The sequence below is a fragment of the Acinonyx jubatus genome, chromosome B2 (genome assembly GCF_027475565.1).
Source record: "Acinonyx jubatus isolate Ajub_Pintada_27869175 chromosome B2, VMU_Ajub_asm_v1.0, whole genome shotgun sequence".
Taxonomy (NCBI): domain Eukaryota; kingdom Metazoa; phylum Chordata; class Mammalia; order Carnivora; family Felidae; genus Acinonyx; species Acinonyx jubatus.
The window spans coordinates 148,022,706-148,046,730 of record NC_069385.1 but is presented as its reverse complement, the minus strand read 5'-3'; the positions used below and the strand labels follow the sequence as shown (position 1 = coordinate 148,046,730).

At 48.7% G+C, this 24,025-nt stretch overlaps 5 non-coding genes across 5 annotated transcripts; 2 read left to right on the top strand and 3 right to left on the bottom strand.

The window, feature by feature from the left end:
* Positions 1–7,249: 7,249 nt before the first annotated feature.
* On the bottom strand, positions 7,250–7,321 carry TRNAA-AGC (transfer RNA alanine (anticodon AGC)). The gene has a single exon. It is a non-coding gene; the product is annotated as a tRNA-Ala (tRNA).
* A 1,937-nt stretch (positions 7,322–9,258) lies between these two features.
* TRNAA-AGC (transfer RNA alanine (anticodon AGC)) lies at positions 9,259–9,330 on the top strand. Its single transcript has one exon. It is a non-coding gene; the product is annotated as a tRNA-Ala (tRNA).
* Positions 9,331–9,784: 454 nt separating this feature from the next.
* TRNAA-AGC (transfer RNA alanine (anticodon AGC)) lies at positions 9,785–9,856 on the bottom strand. Its single transcript has one exon. It is a non-coding gene; the product is annotated as a tRNA-Ala (tRNA).
* Positions 9,857–18,997: 9,141 nt separating this feature from the next.
* TRNAA-CGC (transfer RNA alanine (anticodon CGC)) lies at positions 18,998–19,069 on the top strand. Its single transcript has one exon. It is a non-coding gene; the product is annotated as a tRNA-Ala (tRNA).
* Positions 19,070–22,703: 3,634 nt separating this feature from the next.
* TRNAE-UUC (transfer RNA glutamic acid (anticodon UUC)) lies at positions 22,704–22,776 on the bottom strand. Its single transcript has one exon. It is a non-coding gene; the product is annotated as a tRNA-Glu (tRNA).
* Between the last annotated feature and the right edge of the window lie 1,249 nt (positions 22,777–24,025).

Genomic DNA, 24,025 nt, shown 5'->3' with positions numbered 1-24,025 from the left:
TTCTACAAGTGAGTCACAGGACGCACCTTTGGGATTTAGAGGAAAGACTATGGCATCCTCTGAAAATTGTTATCCTCTTTAATAAAATAGTTTGTAGCTTGCTACTGGGTCCAGGAGAGCTTGGATTCTCGAGCACAAGTCACCAAGTTACAGTGGGACCGGGGGGCTTCCAGTCATGACAGAGGTCTCTCTAGTCCACACAGCCATAACACTGGGCATGGACAGCATCAGCTCACCACAAGTAGAAGCAGAGTATCTGAGCAGGGTCGACAACCACGGACCACAGGCAGAGAAAACAGCTATGTTCCCTGGCTCTTACACTTGGGACATTTTCTCTACGTTTTCAGCCTCATGGGGTGTTTCCCACAACCGAAGAAGGGAAAAGACCAGCCGGGTTTCCCGGTGGTTCTGCTGCACCACACGAAAGCCAGCAGGTTCCAGCGTACTTGATGGCCAGTGGGGAAGGCGGATCTTCCCGGGGAGCATTGCTTCACTCAGGCACCTGCTGGCTCTGCCTGCAAGGACAGAGGTGATATATAGTCTGCGGTAATTACTGAGAGCATCTCACAGTTTGGCTGGATGATTACAGAGAGGCTTGGAGGGAAAATTATTGGGGACGTGGTGACAAAGAGGTCTGGGGAGGAGGCCGAGGGTTAGATTTCTCCAAAAGTACAAAGTCTAAGGGCATTTCTTCCCCAAGTGAATGCTCTCCAAAGAGCACTGTCCTCAGAGGGGAATCTGAATGGGCAGGTGGACAAGATGCCCCATTCTGCTAAGTCTGTAAGCTTCTCCTGTCCTTGCCACCACTGTCCTTGTTCAAGGAGCTGGGAGGTCACTATGGGCTCAGCAAAATAGATCTGGTTCGAGCCTCTTCTGAGTGACCAAACTCACAACATCACAAACCCTGAGTCTTCACATGTTATCATTCCACAGAGGAACCAGTTACCCACCTCGCGTCGGGTTCGTTACATCTGACCAAGTTCACACTACAGGGTCGGCGTATGTTGTCACCGGAATAGAAACTGACCCTGGGTGGAGATTTGCCTTTACCTCTCACAATGCTCTGGCCAAACCACCATCCATGAATTTGCTGAGTGTCCTGTGATTGCACAGCATTCTTTCTGAGATAAGAAACCATTTCAGGAGCAGATGGAGTATGGCGGTGGGCTAATGTTCTGGAGTTCGCCATCTCTCTGAAGCAGCTGGCCTACTGGAATGGTGGACTGCCCTTCCAAGTACTTGGTTATGGTACGGGCTAGGTGACAACAGTTTTCTGGGAGCTGGGGTAATGACATCCAGGATATGCTAGCTGCTCTGAACCAGTACGTAGCACTGTCTCTCTCTCATCGGGATTCATGGTTGCAGGAGTCAGGGAGAGGAGATGGGACTCAGTCCTTTTGCTCTTATGGCTAATGGCCAAGGGACCATTTTGCTTCCTGTCTATGCCATTGACGACCTTCATTCTGACTCCAGAGCCTTTACATGTTTTTCCAGTGCTCTCTATGTGATCGGAACTTCTGTATAACAGGCATGACCTTATTTAGAGAGTTAAAAACAGTAGGGGTGGGCGGTTAGTGAGGGATGCAGAGGAGAACCTGATGGCATGAAATCCCTAAGTTCCCTATGTCAGAGCTCTGAAGAATTCACCTCAGGAACCGGTGAAGGAGGACATGGTCTGTTAAGTTGTGTACAAAGAGTGGAGGGATGAGAATGTTTTCAGACAAAAACAGTACTTTTCCTGCATCCTGTAAGGAGGAGAGACCTATTTTGGTTGCACCAGAACACTGTGGATTCACCAACCCCCTGACTCCCACCCCCACGTTTCTCACCTTTGGAAGCACTGAGTGATTAGTTCTCTTCTGTGGAGGACCCCACTTTACTTGTTTAGAAAGCGTCACGACCCGTTGCTTGCTCCTTCTGGTGACTGTACAGGATAATTTCTAGCTGAAGACAGAAGGGTGGGGATGGAGGGGGAAGGGACTGCCACTGGGAAGGTTTGTTTCTCCTTGGCCTGCAGCTGGTACATTGACCCAGGCACGGTTGAAAAAATAATGCCCTTTAAGAGATAACTGACTGAGAATCTCATCTGTTATTTTTTCTTTCTCTTTCTGTTTTCTCTTTCATGACTCTGCAAGATATTGCCAGTGGAATCGAGTCCTCAGGCTTGATGTGACTCTGTTGTCCCCAGTTCCAGATCCTTCTCTTTTGTTTCCTTCAATCAAATATTCCTTGGGAAGACAGACATCATCAGTAACGATGAGGCCCGTGGTGTTGAGATGGGTCAGGAGCAAAGGCAACCCAAGCAGGGTATGAACCGAACTCTGATATAAACAGGGCAAAGTGAGTAAATTAATTCAATGAGAGGAAAGTGAGGAAAGGCTGTCCGTGTGTGGTTTAAGAGACGGAAGGGGAAGGGCAGGAATGCACTCGACCGCTGAACTACACTGCCTCATAATCCGAGAAGTTCAGAGACATACCTGTCTCTGCTGACTTCCATTAGTTGCTACTGGTTCCCCATGAAATGAGTGTAGACGTGGAAATAAGGACTTAAAAATGTTGGGGAAACTTTTGATGGCTTTGACCCCCACGTGCATACCCAGAGGACCTGGCTCACCTAACAGTGTGTGGGTCTAATGGGGGCTGTCCGCCTGCTCAGTGAATAGAACAAAGAGAGGGAAACAGACTAGTACAGGGGAGCAAAACTTCACCTCTACCCATCCGAGGTTCTCAACTGGGGCTCTAACCAAAAGGTAGATGAATAAGAGAAAAAACAGTTTATTAACGTGTGAAGTATATATCGTGTGGGATGAACCTCAACAAACAGTAGCTGAAAACATCAGCTTAGAACTTCTTAGCATCTTCTACAAAGAGCAGGAAATTTTCAGAGAAACAACAGGACCAACAGGACTGAGGAAGACAGTTTTAGGCGATAGGGGCAGCAAGGCGGAAAGTAAAGACATGGTAGGAAACTAATGGGGAAAAGGTCTGTTTGCATCTTCGTCTGGTGCCTCTCCAGGCTGGTACATGTCCGTCTCCTGTAAACAGAGACTTTAGATCCTGACTTCAGGTAGGAAGGGGAAGGGTAGAGAGAGATTTTCTTGTGTTTGCTGCTTCTTAACTGCCTTCTGGTCAAAGTAATTTTTATGTCAAAGTGGCATATTTTAGGTGATATATTTTGGTTTACTTCACTAGTCACGTGTAGTGGGACCATATTGTGGCACATGATATTTTAGGGTTAACCTGTCAACTAACCCAAAAGCATATGAAAACCTGAGAAATTATGTTTTTTTCGTATCTTGTTATATTTAAGTGTTTAGGTCTATTTTAAAAAATTTATAGTTTAGGGGAGTCTGGGTGGCTCAGTTGGTTGAGCATCTGACTTTGGCTCAGGTCATGATCTCACGGTTCATGGTTTGAGCCCCACATTGAGCTCTGCACTGACAGTGCAGCACCTGCTTGGGATTCTCTGCCCCCTCCCTCACTTGGGTTTTCTCTCCCCCTCTCTCTCAAAAATAATAATTAAACATTTTTTAAAAACTTTTAAAATTTTACAGTTTAACATTAGTAGCTAATTGGAATTTTAAAATTATACACACATATGTTTAAAATTTTTTAATGTTTATTTATTTTTGAGGGAGAGAGAGTGTGTGAATGGGGGAGGGGCAGAGAGAGAGGGAGACACAGAATTCGAAGCAGGCTCCAAACTATATATTTTTTAAAATTTAATTTATTGAAGACTAAATTAGGTTCATTTGATGGTTTTCTTTTTCTTTTTCTTTTTGTTTTTTCGTCAAAAAATTGGTAGTATCTCAATATGATGAGGATAGAAATGATTGCAAAAAATGCAGACCAAAATTGGTCCTTCTGGTTTTAGGTGGACATGTGATCTTTCATAGGTTAAGTTTGGCTTTGTAGTTTTCATTGATGGTGAGGTGCTAATGGGGTTATTTGCAGAAACGTGTTGGCTAATCAAGGAACAAAGCCATTAGAACTTAAGTTATGTTAACACCAAAACATAAAATAAATTCAAAATAAAAAGAGCTCTTTGAAAAGAAGACTGAATTAAAAAGCTATGGGAGCAGATGTTCAATATTTTACATAAGAACGTTAGTGATCCAGGCTACTTTTATAAAATGCTACTTTATTAAAAACTGTAATTGCCAAGACATTAGCGAAATGTTGCATCAAAGATATTGACCTAGAAATGTCGAATGAATAATGGCAAAATAAAATAAACTGATTTAGTATCCATAATAAGGAATACCAAGAAGGAAGTTATTGATGTCAGTGAATGAAATTGGTTTTCAGATCTGAATCTTTATGACCTTGGTTGTCATCTGCTTTCCACTTTTATTTTTAAGTTATTGATTATTTTCTCAAATTTTTATTTAAATTCTAGTCAACGTTTTTAGTATTCTAATCTCAGTAGTGAACATATCCTTCATTTAAGAATGCTTCATACTGTTCTTTCCTGGAGCCCTGAAAAGTTAGACATTCCAGACAGGGACAAAACTCTACCAGTAATGGTAGGTTCGCTGCAAGACTGTTTGGCAGGAGGGAGAATTAAAAGGCTCAGTTCATTGTGCAAATGGCCAGCGATGTTCAACAATTTTCCCCATGTCACCAGTGAAACCAAGATGGCCTAATGCCAAGTAGTTTCTCATAACAACATGCACACCACAGTGACACACACACACACACACACACGCACACACACACACTATAGAGATTCTTCTGGGTCTTTTCACTGTGCCTATGATTGGCCATCACCCCACATGCACACGCATATAACATTCAAGGTAGGAATGAATGAAAAAGGGTGTTGCTGAGTAGTATACTGAAATCCCCACACACACACTTCTTGAGATTTTTCCAATTACACTTTAGATTTTTATTTTTTAATTTCTAAATGAAATCACAATCAGAATAGATCAGGCAACATGGCACAGTGCGAGGATGTATGATGGTCCCATTTGGATCACCAAGTTTTGGTAACAAGCTCTTTATTAGAAAGGGGGACGTATCACAAAGTCTGGGAGACAAGCTGATTTTGATGGCACTCTCATGATTGTGTGTGTGTGTGTGTGTGTGTGTGTGTGTGTGTGTTCAAGCATCTGGAGTGGAGGAACCTGAGCCAGAGACCAACTTCTGCCATGAAGGTGGAGACAATGACCTGAGAGATGAGAGGAACAGGGGAGAGAGACAGGGATAGGATATTAGGAAGACGTGAGGATCACAGGAAGAATGTTCCGGGAAGAATGTGTAAGCGGCAACTGACGTCTCCCATCAGAAGAAAACAAAGTCTTTCATACAATTCATTTATACTGTAGATTTCAAGAACATGGTCTTGCTAAAGTTTAAGAATCATTGTCGTAAGGAAATTATCTTCTCAGAACTCCGCAATAGATACAAACATATAAGTCATTTAGAATTTTCTTTAGTATTCCTTCGATTATTTATAACAATTTGAGAAACCCACAGCATTTACAGACTGTAGTGTGGCATAAAAACATTTCTGTCTTATGAATAACTACACATTTATAATATGTACAGAATTAAAATTAATGAAGACATTTGGAGGAAACAATAAATGCACGTGATCTTAGGACCTATGTTTGGCTGAATCGCCGGGTGTGCGGGATGGGTGGACTCAGCGGGCCTCAGGTCTCGGGAAGAGTGGACAGCACGTCTTCTGCGGCTTGGATGTTGAGGATGTTGTGTGCAACCCGGAGGCATGGGATTGCTTGGGGGCCCTTCTTGCAGGAAAGGAGCGTTTACTTTGGGTGGAACATGTCCGCTAGAGCCGATGTGAGTTAGTACACAGAAAACTGGTGATTTTGCGTGACTCTCCAATGTCGCCCAAGCTTACGGGGCCCCGGGGGGCGGGGCAAGAGATACAAGGTTCCCACAGTCTTGAAGAAGAGCCTTCATAACACCTCTCGATTCATACAGTGGTTTGGTTTCCTGAGAGTGGCTCATTATCTGCGACAAACACTGAATTGGCGCACATCAAACCAATCACCTCTTTCGTGATCAACGATAGAAGCTCTTGGGCCACCTGCCTGGCTCAGTCGGTACAGCCTGGGCTGCTTGATCCCCAGGTCGTAAGTTCAATCCCCACCTTGGGTGTAGAAATAACTTCAAAACTAAGTTAGCTGCTCTTTCCCTCAAATCTCTTGCTTCGCATTCAAGTCTCTCCGTGCAATATTTTCTCCTGGTTTAGGTCAGGCATAAAGACTATTTTACTTTATAAACTGGGTTGTATGATTGAATTCATATGGATTCACCAAAGTTACTATGTTATCAGGACCGTGGATTGAAAAATTGTGGAGAAAGGTCCAGTCGCCCCACAAGGAAAAGCAATTGCCCTAAATCGGGGGAGAAGGTGAGTGGCTTCTCTGATTCTCCTGTAAGTGCTCATGGCACCTGCCATCCGTCTTCTCTTACAGCCTTTCCAGGAGGCCGTGCTCTGCCAGCTACGCGGAGTCTGAGCTCAGGACCAGTGCGAGGGGGATGTTTCCCCCACTCTGCCCCCTTCTCTTATTTTGGAATCCAAACAGGGCAGGGAGAGGAGCAAGTGCTTGCCATGAGTGGCTACCTTCGGTGTCCTTGAACATCTCTCTCTCGGTCTTTCAGGGAAGGAGCGGCCTAGGCTGGCCTCCCCCCGGTCTGTCACCCGACATGTCATCAGGGCCAGCCGCAGTCCCTGACCAGGGCCCAGCAGATTATGCAGCCAGCCGGGCCACCTTTCATCACTGGGCAATCCCGCAATCCTGTGTTCTTTGTTGCAGAGCAGAAACCTTCCTCTGAAGGTACCGAAGCAGGTTGACTTTTTCAGATTTTCTAGGCCTTTAATTTTAAACTTTCCCTCAAATCCAGGAAAACCCTGTTGACTTGGCTCCTGATGTTCGAGGTGCAGGAAAGACTAGGTGGGTATGGTTTCACTGTCTTAGCAGATGCCCTTTCCGGTCAGAGGGTTTCCTGCTTTTGGAACTCTGACTTTCCCAACTTAGTGATGGCGGAGTGAAGACCTTGGAGAATGCAGCGCTGGTTGCCGAGGGTGGGTGGAGGATGAAAAGGCTGACTTTGAGTGAATGAGCACGAATTTCTACCTTGTGTTCCAAAGTGGCTAGAAGGTCGCCAAGATAGCATCCTCCTCCTAGGAGGATGGAGACTTGCAGACAGAAACCTGGATTTTTTTCACTCCAGGATCAAAAGATCCCTCCTCGAGATGTAGCAGCCTGGGGAATGGAGGTGCCAGGGATTGAACCCGGGGCCTCATGCATGCTAAGCACGCGCTGTATCACTGAGCTACACCCCCGGTGTGGGCACACTTTTTTCAGAAGCATTTTCGTCGCAGCCATCTACCCGCTGGGCGTCCTGAGGACACAAAGCTTTGAGCGCAGACATCCTTACACACGACTCCTTATTTCGGAACCGCCTAGATGGCGTCTCTTGTGCAGCCGCGTGAGGATGAAGGTGATGGTGCTTCCCGAGACCCGCTCATGCTCCTCAGCCCGCCCTGACCTTGGGGCCCCTCAAAGCTTCATGAGAAGACGGCAATGAGGAGCCGGGTCATAGGTCTGCCAGCACAGAAGCACAGAAACAGTGCTGCCCTAGTGACAACGAGGAGGGCTAGTCTCCTCTCTTAATTTCTCTTTTTTGAAGATTTATTTATTTGAATTCAAGTAAGTTAACATACGGTGTAGTCTTGGCTTCAGGAATAGAACCCAAGAATTCATCACTCACACACAACACCCAGTGCTGGTCCCAACAAGCGCCCTCCTCAATGCCCATCTCCATCTGGCCCATCCCCCACCCACCTCCCTCCCTCATCCCTCAATTTGTTCTCTATCTTTAAGAGTCTTATGGTTTGTCTCCTCTGTTTTTATCTTATTTTTCCTTCCCTTTCCCTATGTTCGTCTGTTGTATTTCTTCAATTCCACGGGTGAAATCATATGATATTTGTCTTTCTCTGACTTATTTATATGTATACATATCATCTTTATGCGTGTCTTTATCCATTCATCAGTCCATGGACATTTGGGCTCTTTCCATAATTTGGCTCTATCTTAATTTCTTAATACAGATCCCCACTAGCAGGAGCCAAGGCTGCTGGAGGAAGTTGCTGTCACCCCAGGGCTGGGGCAGGGGAATCACAAGAGGACCCTAGACCATGTCTCTGTGCCAGAATGTAAGAAAGTGCTCAAAAGATGACGGTAGGCTCAAAAGGACACGGGGCCTCTAGAGAAATGTTGGAAGCCCTGAGTATTAAAATGGAAAATGAACAATGAAGGAATGTAATCTAATGGATACAATAAGAAAACCTGAGTCTATACTGGTAAGAAAGAGAGAGAAGAGAAAGCTTTCTTTATAATGGTTTGTGCGTTACTACGTGTGGAACCACGGATCCTCATGTGTCTTCAGTGGAAGTGGCCCTGAGTTCAAGTGACGACCCACCTACACTCTGGGCTTGAACAACTTCACTATGAGTTTTGGTGTGTTCTGTAAGAAGGGGCTTATAAAGAGCAAATTCATTTCTTTCCTTCCTTCCAGTTCCCCTGGAGAGCATTTTCTTCTGAAAGAGGCTCTATGTACACAGGAGTGTGTTTGCTAGTCTACTTTCCTGTCTTCTGTCCTTCCGGCTCTCAGAACGAGATGCAGCGTCTAGACAGAGTGAGGACCCCACCTCCCTAGACACAGATGTTTGGCACAGCAATTTAGGGAAGAAGTGACAGACACACTCTGCTCCTCATTTCACACCAATATTGTGAAGTACTTACTCCACATTGTCTCCCAACCTGGACCTCACTTTTCTGAGTGGCCTCACCTTACTGGTTTGTCCTTTTTTTCTTTTCTTTTGTTCTGTTCTGTTTTGTTTTGTTTGTTTTTAGCGCTTGATCCTATACAGGTACTGTTTTTGTGTATCCCCCGCACCACTTTTCTTCTGAGAGCTCTGCAGATAGGAGGGAAGGAAACTGAAGAACCAAGAGAATGTTCCATCCTGAAACTCTCCTTGGTGGTGGACAGGAACTTTTACTCAGGAAGCCGGCTGCCCGCAGTCCTCTGAGAGTCGGACAGTTATGAGGCTAATTGTGTTAAGGGCTTTGCAGGTTGGCATGCAATGTGTCCTCTCTCGAGTGCGTCTGAAACAGCAGGGTTGTATGCAGTGGGTCCTGAGTTGTCAGCTTAAATCTTGGTGCACCTGCAGATAATAGGGGCCACCAGTATGGTGGACACCACAGGATTCTACCAGGAGGGGGTGTAGCTCAGTGGTAGAGCGCGTGCTTAGCATGCACGAGGCCCTGGGTTCAATCCCCAGCACCTCCATGCTTCCTTCCTGCAGGTTCACTTTTGACCGAGCTCCACACTGATCTGAATGCCAGGACAGGCATACCACTGACATAAGAATAGCCGTGTTGTCTTTACCTAGTGCAGGTATAATTACCGCAGTGTTGAAGCAGTCAGTTTGGAGGAACCAAGCCCTTAGGAATTGAAATGACTAAGTATTAAATTATCAACCATGAAAAGGAAAGATAGAAAAGAGTAAGAATCCTGGGACAAATTGCACCAAATTTCTTCTCTTTTTCTCACTATCCTCAAGTGAATACACAGAGAAGAAACTTTCCCTTTTTTCCTATTCTCTGCTCTTCCCTATCCTTCCACACTGTGCCCGGCATGAAAATGCCACCAGGGAAAGAAAGAGTGAGAGGTCAGGTTGGAACTCCTTCTGGAGTCAAACCCATGGAGTTCGTTCAAAAGCTTACCCTCCTGGATGGCCATGTGGAGGTGCTGGGGATTGAACCCAGGGCCTCGCGCATGCTAAGCGCGCGCTCTACCACTGAGCTACACCCCCTTCTGGTGGGGTGCCATGGTGTCCACCATACTGGTGGCGCCTATTATCTGCAGTTGCGCCAAGATTTAAGCTGACAACTCAGGACCTACTACATACAACCCTGCTGTTTCAGACGCACTAGAGAGGAGAGGTTGCACTACTATACAATGGGGTTACATAGGGAATATGTGTAGAGCTCAAGGAGATTTCCCAGGGGTACCTGTCAATGACCTCATGCACTGTGATTAAAAAGTCAATGAAAACTGTAATAACCTGATATAGGGAGCACTGTTAATGTGACCAAACTTTTGGCAGTGTGGATGAGCCTCACTCGGCCAGCTGGAGTGCTTGTTGATGGGAAGGGAATACGGAATAGAGGTGGACCGGACGGCTATGATGACCAATACTCAGCAGACACAAGGACTAGAAGGGCCAGAAGCACCCCCTGTCTCCTGGCCTTCCTGGATTTGCAGCCTTATCAGTCCAAGTCTCTGTCTCTGGAGTTCCGTGTTCAAATTTCCCTCTTCCTATGAGGACACCAGTCCTATTGGGTTAGCACCCACCTAATGGCCTCATCTGCACCTGATTACATCTGCAAAGACCCTATTTCCAAATGAAGTGACATTCTGAGGTCCCAGGACACCCATGAATTTGGAGGAAGAGGAACTTTCAAGTGAGTACAACTACCCCATAACATAAGACTAGTCACTGTAGTTATCTTTATGACCCAGAATTTGAGTAACAGGATACCAGGAAGTATTTGTTAGGACACATAGAAACATCACCAAAAGATGGCTGACTGGGATTTTGTGTTTTCTTCATGTGGAAGTTAAATATGGTTTAAAGAGGTGTGTGAGGGTGCCAGGTAAGCTGCGACATTGTTTAAGAAACAGGGTTTCCCTTCATCAAAACTCACCCAATATTAAAACAAAACAAAACAAAACCCAAACAAAGAAACCTTTTTTAGTTTAGAGAGAATGTGTCACTGAACCCCAAGTTCATCTGCCCCTGGTTTGAAAAGCTAATACTTAAGAGACAAGATTTGACTGGAAAGGAATATGACCTTTATTCAGGAGCCCAGCAACCTGGGGAGAAGGCGGACTCTTGTCCAAAAGCCACCTCCAAGGTTTCTGCCTGGCCCAGGGATGGGGTTTTTAAGGGGACTTAGTTAATCAGTTAAGGGATGCAGTGATCTGTGGCAATTCTTGATCATGCACAGTTTTGATGGCGACAGCTACAGACATTATCTCAGGGCTCAAGGTTGTGCAAGAGGGTTTGCTTCCTTGGTGCCCAGGGTGGTGCAGGAGAGCCTGGTGATGGGTAGGAGGCTCCATTCTTTTTAGGAAAGAACTCATGATCTTGTATCAAGATACAAGGAAAGGTTTAAGTTCATCAATGACATGGGCTAAGGCTACTTGCTCAAAGTTAAAGACGATTTGGTTGGTTGGAGGAGCTGAGGCGGCTTCACGAGGAGCAGGAGTTAAAAAAGAGAGAAGAAAGAGGGAAAGGAGAAGCAAATGGAAGAGGAAGAAAAGGGAGAACTTCCAATCCAAATGGTGATTCTTTAGCACCGAGAGAAGGAATGGCAACACTAGATTTAGAAGAAGCCGCATTGTTCTGCTTAAGCTCTAGTGGTGGAGGCTTCGACAGTACTTAAATTATCACAGCACGTTCAAGGTCTGAAGCCATCATTCCTCAGCCTCTAAAGGAGAATTATAAACCCAGACCAGAGAAATTGGTGATTAGTGAAATTTTGAAAGAAATATATTAGGCACTCATTGTGTCCCTCCAAGAAGAACAAAAAACAGGAGCTGTGCACCCATTACCTTCCACTCATTGTGTTAGAGTGGGCAGTTAATTAGGCTCTAAGAGGAAGCCTGGAGACCAGCACGGAGGAGGCTGTGCCCAGTCGTGGGGAGGGTCAGAGGCCTGTCCTGCTGCACTCCCCAGAAGCCCCAGCACACCAGACGGGCCCCAGATGGCGGAGCCAGGACAGGAAGCCCCTGAGCAAGTATGGAGGAGAAGGCACACGATCCTGCTTCCAAGAAATCCCCACCCCCAGGTAATGAATATTCCTCCTGCTTGTTAACAACTGTCAATAACAGACAGAAACTCCATCCCCGGGGTGCTTGGGCTCTCACTAGCTCACCTATCTCCAGAGTGTACCTTTTGCTTTAATAAACTTTCCCATCTGTGTGGCTTGTTGACCATGATGCATGTCTGTCCTTGAATTCATTCCCCTGACAAGGCTCAGAACCTTTGAGGACTCGTTCGGGTTGGGCTGGGTGGAGGCCCCAGGACCAGGGGGCTCCCCAGTTCACGCCGCAACAATTCAATCAAAGTCTTGTATCTGCTACTTATATTGAAACAATTATTGGGTTAATCACTTGACTTAAAGTGTGAATGAAGTAGTCTCTGACCTCAAGGGGTTGGGAGTACAAAAGATTAGAAGGCAATTACATCAAAACCCACGAGAATTCTTGGTAACCTACTCTCGGGTCTTACCAGCTGTAGTGTGAAGCCATTTCATAACTACAAAGTTGAGAGAAAAGAGACCACTGGAAATAGGAGACATTTTTGTTTTGTATATGGTGGTGCTGAAGTTCTTCTTTCCCAGGAGGTATTTCCTGGGCTTTATTGATTGCAGGTGGAGAAGGCAGGCATGGTATAGAAAATAAAGCCACAAGTCAACTGTAGACAGATGACACTTGAACGTGGGTGTGGACAAGATGGTCAAGAGAGACTGGATTGGAACTGGTTTGTAGCACGAGAGAAAGAAACTGCGGAGAGGAAGAGAAAGTTCCATCTTGGGAATTTCGTGGGTGTGGCTTGAAAATAATATAAAAAGAGGTTTTAGGCCAGTGAACGGGTGTCTGGGAGAGACTGAGGCAGGTAAGGTTGTAAGAGCAGAATGGTATCATACAGTCTAGAATTTATTATCCTTTCTTTATGGATCTAGGTTGAGGTTATAGATATAGTGGGTTTAACACAACGGACTTAAAAAAATAACATCGTTTTGTTAAAGTCTTATTAAATCCAGTTGATTTTTTATTTTTTTTAAGTAAGCTCTATACCCAAACACGGGGCTTGAACTCATGACCCCAAGATCAAGAGTCACATGCTCTACCAGCTGAGCCAGCCAGATGCCCCAACGGAATGGGCTTTTGGTTTCAAAAGTGAGGGTTTCGAAGAACCACAGAAAATAAGTGAAATATACATATATTTTGCAGGATGCTACAAAAAACCTGTCACTGTCAAAGATGGTTCAATGGGAGGCTGTGTTTCTGGCATATGTGAAAGTTCTGGCTTCGGTTCCTGATGGATCTAGGGTGGCTCTGTCTTCCCCTGACTCTGGAAATAGGGAATTGTCTCCTTTCTCCCCCTGTCTTGTCACAAGATCCAGTGGGTTGTTCCTACACAGGGTGATAGGCACAACATAAGAAAGAAATGAGTGTAAAGCCACAAGTAGCCACCAGATTAATCAGCTTTTCCAACCAGAGCCACCATTTTGCAATATTGCTGAAGAGAAAGGAACGTAGAAATGAGAGAGGAAAAAGAACTTCTGAACTCTCTGCGGGTCCTTGCTGTTACTATTTTAATCTATGCAAACTTCATTGCAGACTTGATCGCTGGGGTCAGACATCTCGACCCTGAGTTGGCCATCCATATTAGTGACTTAGGTGGGCATTACTGGCAGGAAGCATGACACTTCTTTTCACTGTAGAGCCTACTACATCTAAGTAACAATTTATAGAGGTTTCAGAAGGCTCTAATCTCTGAGTCGGGAACTCTGTAGATGTCTCTTATCCTAAGGATGAGGATCCTAAGGATCCTAAGGCCCTCCATGAAAAGGGGGGCCCTTGGAGACTAGGTGGTAAGATGGGCTCAAAATTATCCATTGGTATCAGAAGATAAAGGTATTGATCCAATTTCAATTGTGAGCTCTTAATTTTCTAGTTGGAATTAAACATTTTATCCATTAAGCTACATTGTTAATTCATGCCCAAGTTTCTCGATGCTAACACAAAGCCTAAAGCCACATAACGGTGTCAAGAATTTTCTGTTTCTTGCTTCTAATGCAGAAACAAATTAACCTAAAAACAACAAAAACCTAGAAGAAATCCTGTTCATGCTTCTGTACTTACTAGCATAATACACAGTAAAACCTTGGATTGCGAGTAACTTGTTCTGTGAATGTTCTGCAAGGTAAGCAAACATTTCTAATATGTTTTAACTTGATAAACAAGCGATGTCCTGGAGTATGAGTCGTCTGTGACACCAAATGTCACGTGATCACAACTGAGCCAATGGCATGCTCTCTCTCTCTCTCTGGGATTGTGGGTGATCATCTCCCATGCTCAGATGCTGGGTCTCAGGCTGCTGTGTTTGGCAGAAATCAGTGATTTTTCAGCACGTTGGAAGGTGCCCGTAACTGGCACTAGTGTATTTTTTGTTACTTCCAAACACCTATGGACGGTCCTTTGCTTTTCCATCCAAGAGTGAGCTTAGGAATCCTTTGCTTCATTTTAGGTCAGGCTGCCTGCAGATGTAGACCCTTTCCTCTGCTGCCTTATTGCCAGTTACATTAAATACAGTCTGTGACGAGTATTTTAATTATTTAAATTTAAGTATTATATTATTAATACTGTGCTGTAGTCAACATCCGTGCAAGCATATACAATGGCCCCCGTGCAGGAAAAGGTTCCATTGAACCAAGAGATAGCAGTGATTCCATTACTGATAGTGAAAGTTGTCCTATGCAATAATCCTCCTCTCTTGTCTCCCTCACACCAGCCACCAAGGTTTTCAAAGGTAAGTGCAGGTCAATTTGTTTTTCTTTATATTTTGTATTTTCTTTATTATTTTGTATTATATTACAGTATTGTAATTAAACACCGTAATCATTTTTATATTAATATTTTTGGGTTGTGGAACAAATCATCTGAGTTTCCATTATTTCTTATGGGGAAATTCGCTTTGATATACAAGTGCTTTGGATTACAAGCATGTTTCCAGGACGACCTATGCTCAGAAACCCAGGTTTTACTGTAAGTCTGGTCAAGCCACCTAGAGGTCTTTTAAGTGAATCCCTCACTCCCCAAATCCAACATGGCTGCAAATCCTGTGTCAGTCTACACTCTTCCTTGTTCTCAAATCTGTCTTTCCATTTTCATGCCTACATCCACTCTTTTGTTCACCCATCTAAATCTTGTAAGTCTCTAAAGAGGATTAGTGGGTTGCCTACATTGGAACAATGGTGTTCTCATTCTATTGCAACTCTGGCTTTGCCCCCTCAAAGTCTTGACTTCAGAAACCAGTTGAGAAGAGATGAGGCTGTATGCACAGAGATGCCCACACTGTAAACACCATAGTGAGTTTCCTAAGAGAAAGCCAGGTTTCAATTAGCTTCTTCTAAGACTTAGAAATGTGTAGGGGAAAGGAAAGAGTAGCTTGAACAGGGCCTGAAATCCTGAAGTCTCGCACCAAAGACTAAACCTTCACCAACAGAGCCATACCACTCCCTAGCCAAAGAGATCATTGATGTCTAGTCAAGTGGATTTTTGCCTTGTACTTTTTCTTTATTCCAGGTTTTCATGTGGATTTTGCCCCCACTTATACCAGAGACGTTCAAGCCTGAATGCCGCAGTCAACACGCTCCCCACACAGGGACACATGGGGTTTCAGGAAAGCTGGCTTCCTGTGGTTCTTGCAGGAGCTACCTGTAGCAGAGGCTCCTGCAAGGAGGTCCCCCCCCCCACCAGCCCGCGCATGCTCACAGTGTTCTCCAGCAGCAGCACGAGCAGCCTGGCACTGCCCAAGCCACGACAGCTCTGGACTCTACAAATCAGGTCTTCCTGTGGGACAAATGTCGTCATCACCTTCTCTTTCCCGGAGAAAGGGGACATTGCCCATTGTTTTGTATTCAGAAGATGGGGAGAAGGATGTGGTGGGCCACCTGTAGATACATCTCCTTTTGGATGATGGCACTTTTCCAGTAAGTTAACTGAATGCAATTTCTGGGTGCTTGACCTTCTAGGCTAATGGTTCCCGAACTGGCCGATTACTAGAATCACTGGGGAGACTTCAAAGTCACGGAAACTACTGATGGTTTTCCTCAACGGTGTCCAGCGCTTCTTTCACAACCCAGGGCTCTGCGTTCTATGTGATGAAGCTGAAGACTTCTCTAGGCCTCTGGAGGTTTTCCAAGGTCTTAGATTTTGCAAAGGTTTTGTAAAACCTAGTGTCCCAGCTCACATATTTGCCTCTCTGTGCTTTCTTTATTTAGGCGAGAATCTGTCCAAACAAGGCTCTGTGACAAATTGTAGCCTTTTTTTCCTTTCCTCTTCCTTCGTCTTTGTATGGGGGTCTCCTGAACTAGAGCTGAAGCATCCACTAACTGGGTCTACACCAGGGATTACTAGAGCAGTGACTGTGAAACACACTGTTCTCCACCTATGACCAAGTTTTGTGACCAATTCAGTCCTCTTCTGTCTCATCTCCCCCACAGTAGCCTAGATTTTGAGATCTGCATTTACATCACTCATCTCACCATGCTTTGTCTCTCTCCAAGTTTATTACTTTATTCCACTTGTATCTTTTCTCCAACCTGGATGTAATTTCTCTGAGGTGACACACTGCTAATCTTCTATCTGCCCCTCTGCACTATCTTACCGGTTATCAAAGACCAGAAAATTAAAATTAAATTAAAAGCCACCAAATCGATAAAATCACATTTAGTATGAGTTTATTGTGCATACATAATAGCTCATGAACTGGGAGCTTTCAGATGTAAAGCTGATACAAAGCTCAAGGCATGACATCACAGGATGGCTTATAACGTGAAAGTGGGGAAGCTCTTTAATTTTTTAAAATGCTTATTTATTCTTGAGAAAGAGAGACAGAGGGAGGGGCAGACACAGAATCCGAAACAGGCTCCAGGCTCCAAGCTGTCAGCACAGAGCCTGAGCAGGGCTCGAACTCACTAACGGTGAGATCATGACCTGAGCCAGAAGTCTGACGCTTAACCGACTGAGCCGCTCAGGTGCCCCGATGAAGCTGTTTAATTTTTATAGGGATTGGGTATTGCAGTGATTTCCAGATGGCAGGGATTGGTTAGAAGTGATTATCTTACACCATTTTTAAGCAGGTGACTTGGTTCTTTTCAGGCATTTACAAGGGACAACCCACATTACACTTGTGTTCACGAGATAGGCTGCATTCACTGTGGCTTATGTGGCTTATGTGGTCCTGTCTGCTCAGGCAATTTTCAAGTCTGGTCTCTATTTTGTATTTAATTTTAACAGGGTCTTCCTTGCTTAGAAGTCACAACAGAAGTTGAAAGAAAAGGGAACTGGAGACAGAGGTGAATATTCCACCTGGGACTCCCCCTGGTACTTGAGCTGACCTCGGACTCGGCTGCACTCAGGGGATCTTAGCGGCGGGATCTTTGGTCTAGCATTCAGATACCCTTCTCACTGCAGAGGCGCAAAAAAGATTCGGGCTAAGATTTTGTGAACTAGTGAAGCTAAATAGAGCAAACCTTGTTCTACCAACCGTGAGATCCTAGGATAACCCGGTAGGCAGGGCAACCATCCATTGTAGAGGGTTTGCTGGAGTGTGGGGTGTACCCAGGTGCCCAGCTCGGGCTCACCTGCAGGAGAGGCTGGGTGTGTTCCTGGATTCCTTCAACACAGCTTCCCTCTTTCCCCTTCAAGGTTGTGCACGTCCAAGCAGCATCAGCACAAGGAAGACCAGAAGGAGTGAGCAGGAAGAAAGACCACGCTCACTCGGGGGTCTCTGGAAAGGAGAGGAATAAGGGTGCCATCGCCCCCACGAAGAGGCTCATGCCCCTGCCCATGGCGCAGCTCACCAATGAACCGGAGAGAAAAACAAAGACCAAAGAAGAGGACGGCCCTCGCACAATGTTTGTTAAATTTCCTTCTGGGTTCTCAGTTGCACTTGTGTGAAGCTTGAGGCGCAGAAGACGTGCCCACTGATTGTCCCCTCCTTTTCCTTAGTCCAGATCAATCACCAAACGTGACAGGGTATGGACCCCAACTTCTGAGAGAGGGAGCAAGGGAAGGATTTCTCAAGGAACGCAGTGCTCGATGAACTGTTCTGAACACGGAAACTATCAGTGTCCATGAAGGTGGAGGTGTGGCCGAAATACCCGGGGAGAGCCCGGGAATGAAGGTCTAAAAGTCCCCGATCTCCCATTTGGAAGGTCAGGTGTCTCCTTACGTGTCACCTGATTGCAAACATCCAGACGCGCTCGTGTCTCCGGTAAATCTTGCAGAGAATCGGGGTGGGGGGGGGCTTCAATTACACTTAACGTCCTCGGGTCTTTAAACGCAGATCCACCCGAAGAACATCCGTCAGCACTCCACGGGGCTCAAGTCGGTAAGCAGGCCGCCGAGCGAACGGCCTCTTCCTCGGTCTTTCCCGGACAGACCACTCCCGCTTGCTCTTCGGGGTCCAGGATCCCCCCACCCTCACCCCCAAGCACCCAGGGCACCACTTGGAGGTCTCCCCGCGTTCCTTGATTTTATTCTTTCGAATATCTGCACCCACAGCAGGCTTTCCGCTGGGTCAGCGGGTGTCCCAGGGAAGGACTTTGCCGGCTTCGCTCGGTGCCCCAACTTTGCTCGGCTGCCCCCTGCCTGCCCTGCGCCCCGGTTCTTCCCTCCAGTGCGGGACGAAGTCACTTCAGTTAAAGTGGAGGCAGTTCTGAGGCTGTTGTTCGTACAACCCCTTGTGGACCTGACCCTCGGGAGGGGGACCCACAGGGACAGCGGGGCGGACGCGGACGTCTCCCAGCGCGCGGCGCCAGAACACGCAGGTGCACCTGCGGCCGCAGCGGCGCGGGGCGCGTCCGTCTGAACGTCGGCGCTGCGGTCCCGGTGGGAGACGCGAGCTTTCCCGGCGGAGGCCACGCAGACCCTGCCCTGAGGGGCGGGCCCGGAGCAGGTACCTGGGTGGGGGTGGGCGGCTCTCGGGTCGGCAGGGGCGCTATTCCGACCAAGCCGCTAAATGCTCTCCAGTTTGGCGAGTTTGGAAGCAGCGAAGTTTAGCCCAGTAGACTCTGCAGGCCGGTTCTTAGATGGTAAAAAAAGGAAAAATAAAAGTGCTATTTTATGAAGCAGGAGACAGGGACGCAGGCCGGGGGGTGTAGCTCAGCGGTAGAGCGCGTGCTTCGCATGTACGAGGCCCCGGGTTCAATCCCCGGCACCTCCAGCCCGAGTTTTCTCCGGGATCAGGGAATCTGCAGGCTTGTTTTTCTTGTCACGCACCACCCCCGCCCCGCGCCCGCAGCAGGTGAAAGAAGGAACCCCGCCCACCAATCCGACCTCCTCCACGGTCTAATGACGGACGGCGTCCGGAAAGGGCAGGACGCACACAGGACAGGGAAGATGAAACCTGAACCCGCGTTCAGGTCCTGTTCTGTGACAGCAGGGGGTCTGACCCCACACCGCGACACCAAGCTTCTGCGTGCCCCGCGCGCGCACCCCTACGCGACCACCGCCCGTCACCGCATGGCTGGGGTGCGGGGGCCGGAGCCCAAATCTGCTGGGGGGCGACCCGGAAAACACCCCGCGACCCAACCGCTGCGCTGGGGGCCGCGGACTCGGGAGAAGCCCCACTTAGGAATGGGGGGCGGATTTCCTCAGGCCTCGTCCGGGGGGTGGGGTTCCCTCGGGTCTCGGCCCCGGGCGGGGGGGTTCCTTGGGCCTCGCGCCGGAAACCCCCGAACTGCGCACGCGCGCAGCTGGCATAAAATCCTCGCGTGTCCGCGAGGCACCCTTCCACGCCGCTTCCACCCGCGCACGGGGTTCTCGCTCCTCAGGTGCGAGTCCCTGTCGGGGTGACCTGCTTGACCCGAACCGCGGTCCCTGCCCTCCCGCCCCAGACCAAGTCCCCGCGGCCCCAGCCCATCCGAGAGTTTCCACCTGTCGCTGTCCTGGAAGTCTCCTGCCTTCTGCCCCACTTGGCGGTCTTCTGGAAGGTCACCGCGCACTCGTGACGGATTCAGTAAGTTTGCATCACCTCAACCGGCTTCTTCAACCGTTTCTAGCACTTGTTTCTAGAACGCTAAGGAAAGTCATAAAAGGGAACACACGTGTTAAGGTCCCAGCAAGGATCGGAGAGAGAGATGAAGCCCAGAGGGGCAGTGTGTGTGTGGGGGGGGGGGGGCTGTGTGTGTGGTTTGTCTGTGTGTGTGTGGTTTGTGTGTGTGTGTGTAAGAGTGGTTGTGGGCACACGGAGGGAAGGGTGGGAATAGATAGATGTGTAAGTTCCCTGTGTTTCCTGAAACAAACAAGGTGTGGGTAACAATTACAGAATTCCTTCATTTCTAAACATGATTCTACGTTGGGTGGATGTATCACAATGAGTTACATTTTCATTTTCTTTCGGGTGCTAGTCGGTGTATCACAGGGTAGGAATTCTGCAAAACCTGAGTCTCAAAACCAGCTTTGCTGTCCCCTGAATACAAACAAAATCTCCCCTCTCCCAGGCTACGGGGCCAGAAGGGGTGAGGCTGGGCCGCCCACAGGCAAATGGAACAGACACGGGCTCAGGGGGCCCTGTTGTTACAGCAGCTGTCACCTATGTGTCCGTCACACTGTCACCTGTGTGTCCAGCAGCTGTCACCGCCTAGAGCACAGGCGTCCCAGGCGCCCAGACCCTCCCAGCTCAGAAACACTCTTCGGACGCCGAGTCTGTGTCAGGGCGCGAGGGCTGCTCTCAGATTCCTTTTCAAGTGACCTGGCTGTTGTCTTGAATTTTCCTTCTGGTGATTCTTGGCAGAGACGAGAGCTGGCACTCGGTGTTTTCCCTTCCAGGAGCACCTATGTGCTTCCCGTGACTCTTCGTAACCTCCCGGGGTTAAGCAGGAAGGCTCTATAGGGCCTCAGGCTCGGCACCGGGGCAGAGCTGCGAGAGCGCCTGCAGCGCTGGGACCCCGCCAGTGTCGTCTCCGAGGGAATCCACGTGCTGGGCGCGCTTTTGGGGAAATGGCTGACAGCTGGGGCCCCCCACACGGCCAGGCCACGTGACGCAGATGGCCCTCCAGGTCTGTCAGTCCCTGCGGGCTCAACCTCCGTGGTTCCGCGGGTTTCCACGCCGTCATAGCGGGGTCCCTGACGCCCCACTGCTCCCGGCTCCCACAGGCCTGCTAGAAAATGCGCAAGAAAGGGTACAAAGGGAAAAACTCAGTTGTCTCTGGAAGTCTGGGTCCAGATGGGAAGAGAAGACCGAAAATCTTCATCCACTAACGGAAACGGGGCGGGGCGGGGGGGGGGGGGACGACCACGTATCTGGCAGTCCTGGAACGCGATGGACTTGAACCGGGTAAGAAACACCACCTGCGGGCGATGGCCGCGTCCGCGGAGAGCTGGCGTCCCGAACCGGGTTTCCCCCTGTAAGGGGAAGGCAGAAGGGTGACGCTGAAGTGACGGAGCCCTGAGCGCTGGACCGGGGGGTTAGGAATTTCTGGAAAACAAGAACGGCTGCTTGAAGCTGGTTTTGGAGCCTGGGGTTCGCTGTTCCTGCTTCAAGGGTCTTTCTGCGGCGGTCGGCTGGCGCCGGGTCCCACTGATCCGTGGAGAAAGCGTTTCCGTTCCATCGGGGAGCCGGGCGCGGGGCGCGGGGATCGGGGAGCGGGGTCCAGGGCGCGGGGTTGACGTGAGAGCCCATGCGGGCGGCGCGGCCACAGCCGGACCCGCGGGCGCCCGGGGGACGCTCTCTGCCTTATCTGCCTTAGGCCACCGAGTGGCGTAGCCCCGCGGGGCCGCACAGAAAGATTTACTACTGAGAAGCTCCCCGGACTGAAAATCTAGCAGAGATCCGGGAAGCCCCGACTCCGAGACCTTGGGACCCCGGAACCCGGTAGCCGTGGACCGCGAAATTAGGAAGGCTTCCTGGGGGAGGAGGCGGAAGGAGAGAGGAGTAAGGCGTGGGTGATGCGAACGAGGGCGGAGGCGAGGTGAGGCTGCCAGCCGGTGACCTGGGGACACCGGGTCCAGGGGAAGATGCCCGGCAGATGCCCGGACGCCCGGAAGATGCCCGGGAAGGTTCTGGGTCTCAGGAGAAGGAATCCAGCACAGACGCGACACAAGCAGGAACGTTTACTGAAGCGGATAGTACAGTCTGCAGATGTGAGAGCAGGTGTGTGCGTGTGTGTGTGTGTGAGACAGAGACAGAGCGCGCGAGGACGAGCCGCCATCCCCGAGGGGTTGGGTTCCCCTCCCCCATGTTTCACCGCCGGTTGGGAACCGGGGGACAGAATGTTCAAGACTCGGGGCTGGTCTCCCACGTTTCCTCCTCTCTTGCTCAGAGCCTCCCGTGCTGGCGCGGTCACCCGGGGCCCGTCCGTGAGACGGGGCTTCTCGGGGAGCGCGGCCCGGGCGCGCCTCTGACCCCCGCTCCCGCCCCGCCCCACCCCCGCGCGGCTGAGCACGGCCTCCTCCGCGCCGGCCTCCAGGCTTCCTCTTCGAGCCTAAGGAACCGCCACCCGACAAGGCGCGGAGGGTTTGCGTGCGGATGTGTACACGGCAGGAGGCTGTGGATAGGTGGGTGGGCGGCCCGGCCGGCTCCGCATCCTTTCTCTGCCCTCCAGGTACGAGGAAGGCCCGGTGGGGCGGACGCTTCTGTCCCAAGAGAAAATCCACCCGTTTTCACCCAAACTGTGGGAGTTGAGGTCGTCGGGGGCGGGGAGACCCTTTCCCAACCCACTCCCGCCTTGGTGAAGGGGACCCCATCCTCCTCAGAGGGGGCACCACTCCCCGCCTGGATCCGATCCCGACACGGGAGGGAAGAACTGTTCCGGCGCTTCTCGGACGGGAGAATTCCGGGGAAAGGTCGGCCTCCCCGCCCGAGCAGGGACCTGAGCCCTGGACCCTCAGACTGAAAGCCTGATGCTCTACCAGCTGAGCTACTCGGGCTCCCGTACCGGGACTCCTCTGACCGCCTAGGAAAGGTCAGGGCAGTTGCCTGATGTTGACCGTTTTTTTGTTGTTGACAACGTGTTGACAACGTGCAGCCGCTTGCACGCGGAACTCAGGTGCCCCGTGTGGGGTAAATGGGGTCCCCTTTACGAAGCTGTAGGAAAAGCACCTCCCCCGCTGGTGGGTACGTTGTGGTATTTCCTCCAGAAGTGAAGACGAATGCTGAATTCCTTCTGATAAGATGCTTCATATTTCATACTCTTCTACAATCCTTTTTCTTTCTGATATCTAAAGGCGGATACATTTTTTCTGTGAATGATCTAAGATTGTCTTCTAACCAAATCATTCACTCATAAAATGGGTGTGTTAAGATTGGAAAGAGGTTTCTGACTTTCTACCAGTACATATTCCCTCCATAACTTCCTGCAGGCAGAAACCCATATTTAAAATTTCCACAACCCTCAGAATCCCTTAATATTCCAGAAATTACTTTGCAATCCACTGGGGAGAGAAATTCTTGGGTTCACACACACACACACACACACACACACACACACACACACATTTAGAAGGTTGGTAATATACTTTTTAAAACTATTCGAGTATGTATTTGCTTTAAAAACAAAATGTGTAACGGTAAAAAGATAAGATATATATTTGAAAAGAGATTCAGATATATGTACTTTCAACAAGGGAAGTTATCATAAACAAGGTGAAATTCACATCTGAAAGGACACTTAGACATACATTTGAAAAGATAGCAACTCACAGTATACATCTTGGGGCAGTTGAAATAAAGGAAGTTTCCAAAGGAATTTTTATAGGTTAAAGTAGACTTACAGGTTCTGGGTTGGGGGTGGGGGGCGGTCAGGATAATGTTAAGCTAAGGTTCCCTTTTGCCCCCAGCAAAGTGCCATCATCGAGGCAGCTGAACTCCTAGAGGGAGGTCACTCTGCCAGTTTCAAGGACTTGCCAATGGCTGTAGGCAGTAAGGGAATTTAATTTTTCATTTGCCTTAGTTTCCCCCATCACCATGGCCAGCACTTAAACCCCTTTCCTTAGTTCTTGGGCGGCCAGGAGTGTCCGAGGAATATCACACATGTCCCACCTGGGGTGGGGGGGGGGCGGGGAACGGGTGCTGTAACCTGTACTTTGCCCTCAGCTTGCCCCACGCTCCCTCATCGAAGCCAGTGAGTTGTAATCTTCCATTATGGGTAAAGATGGTCCATTTAATAATTGAAGAGAC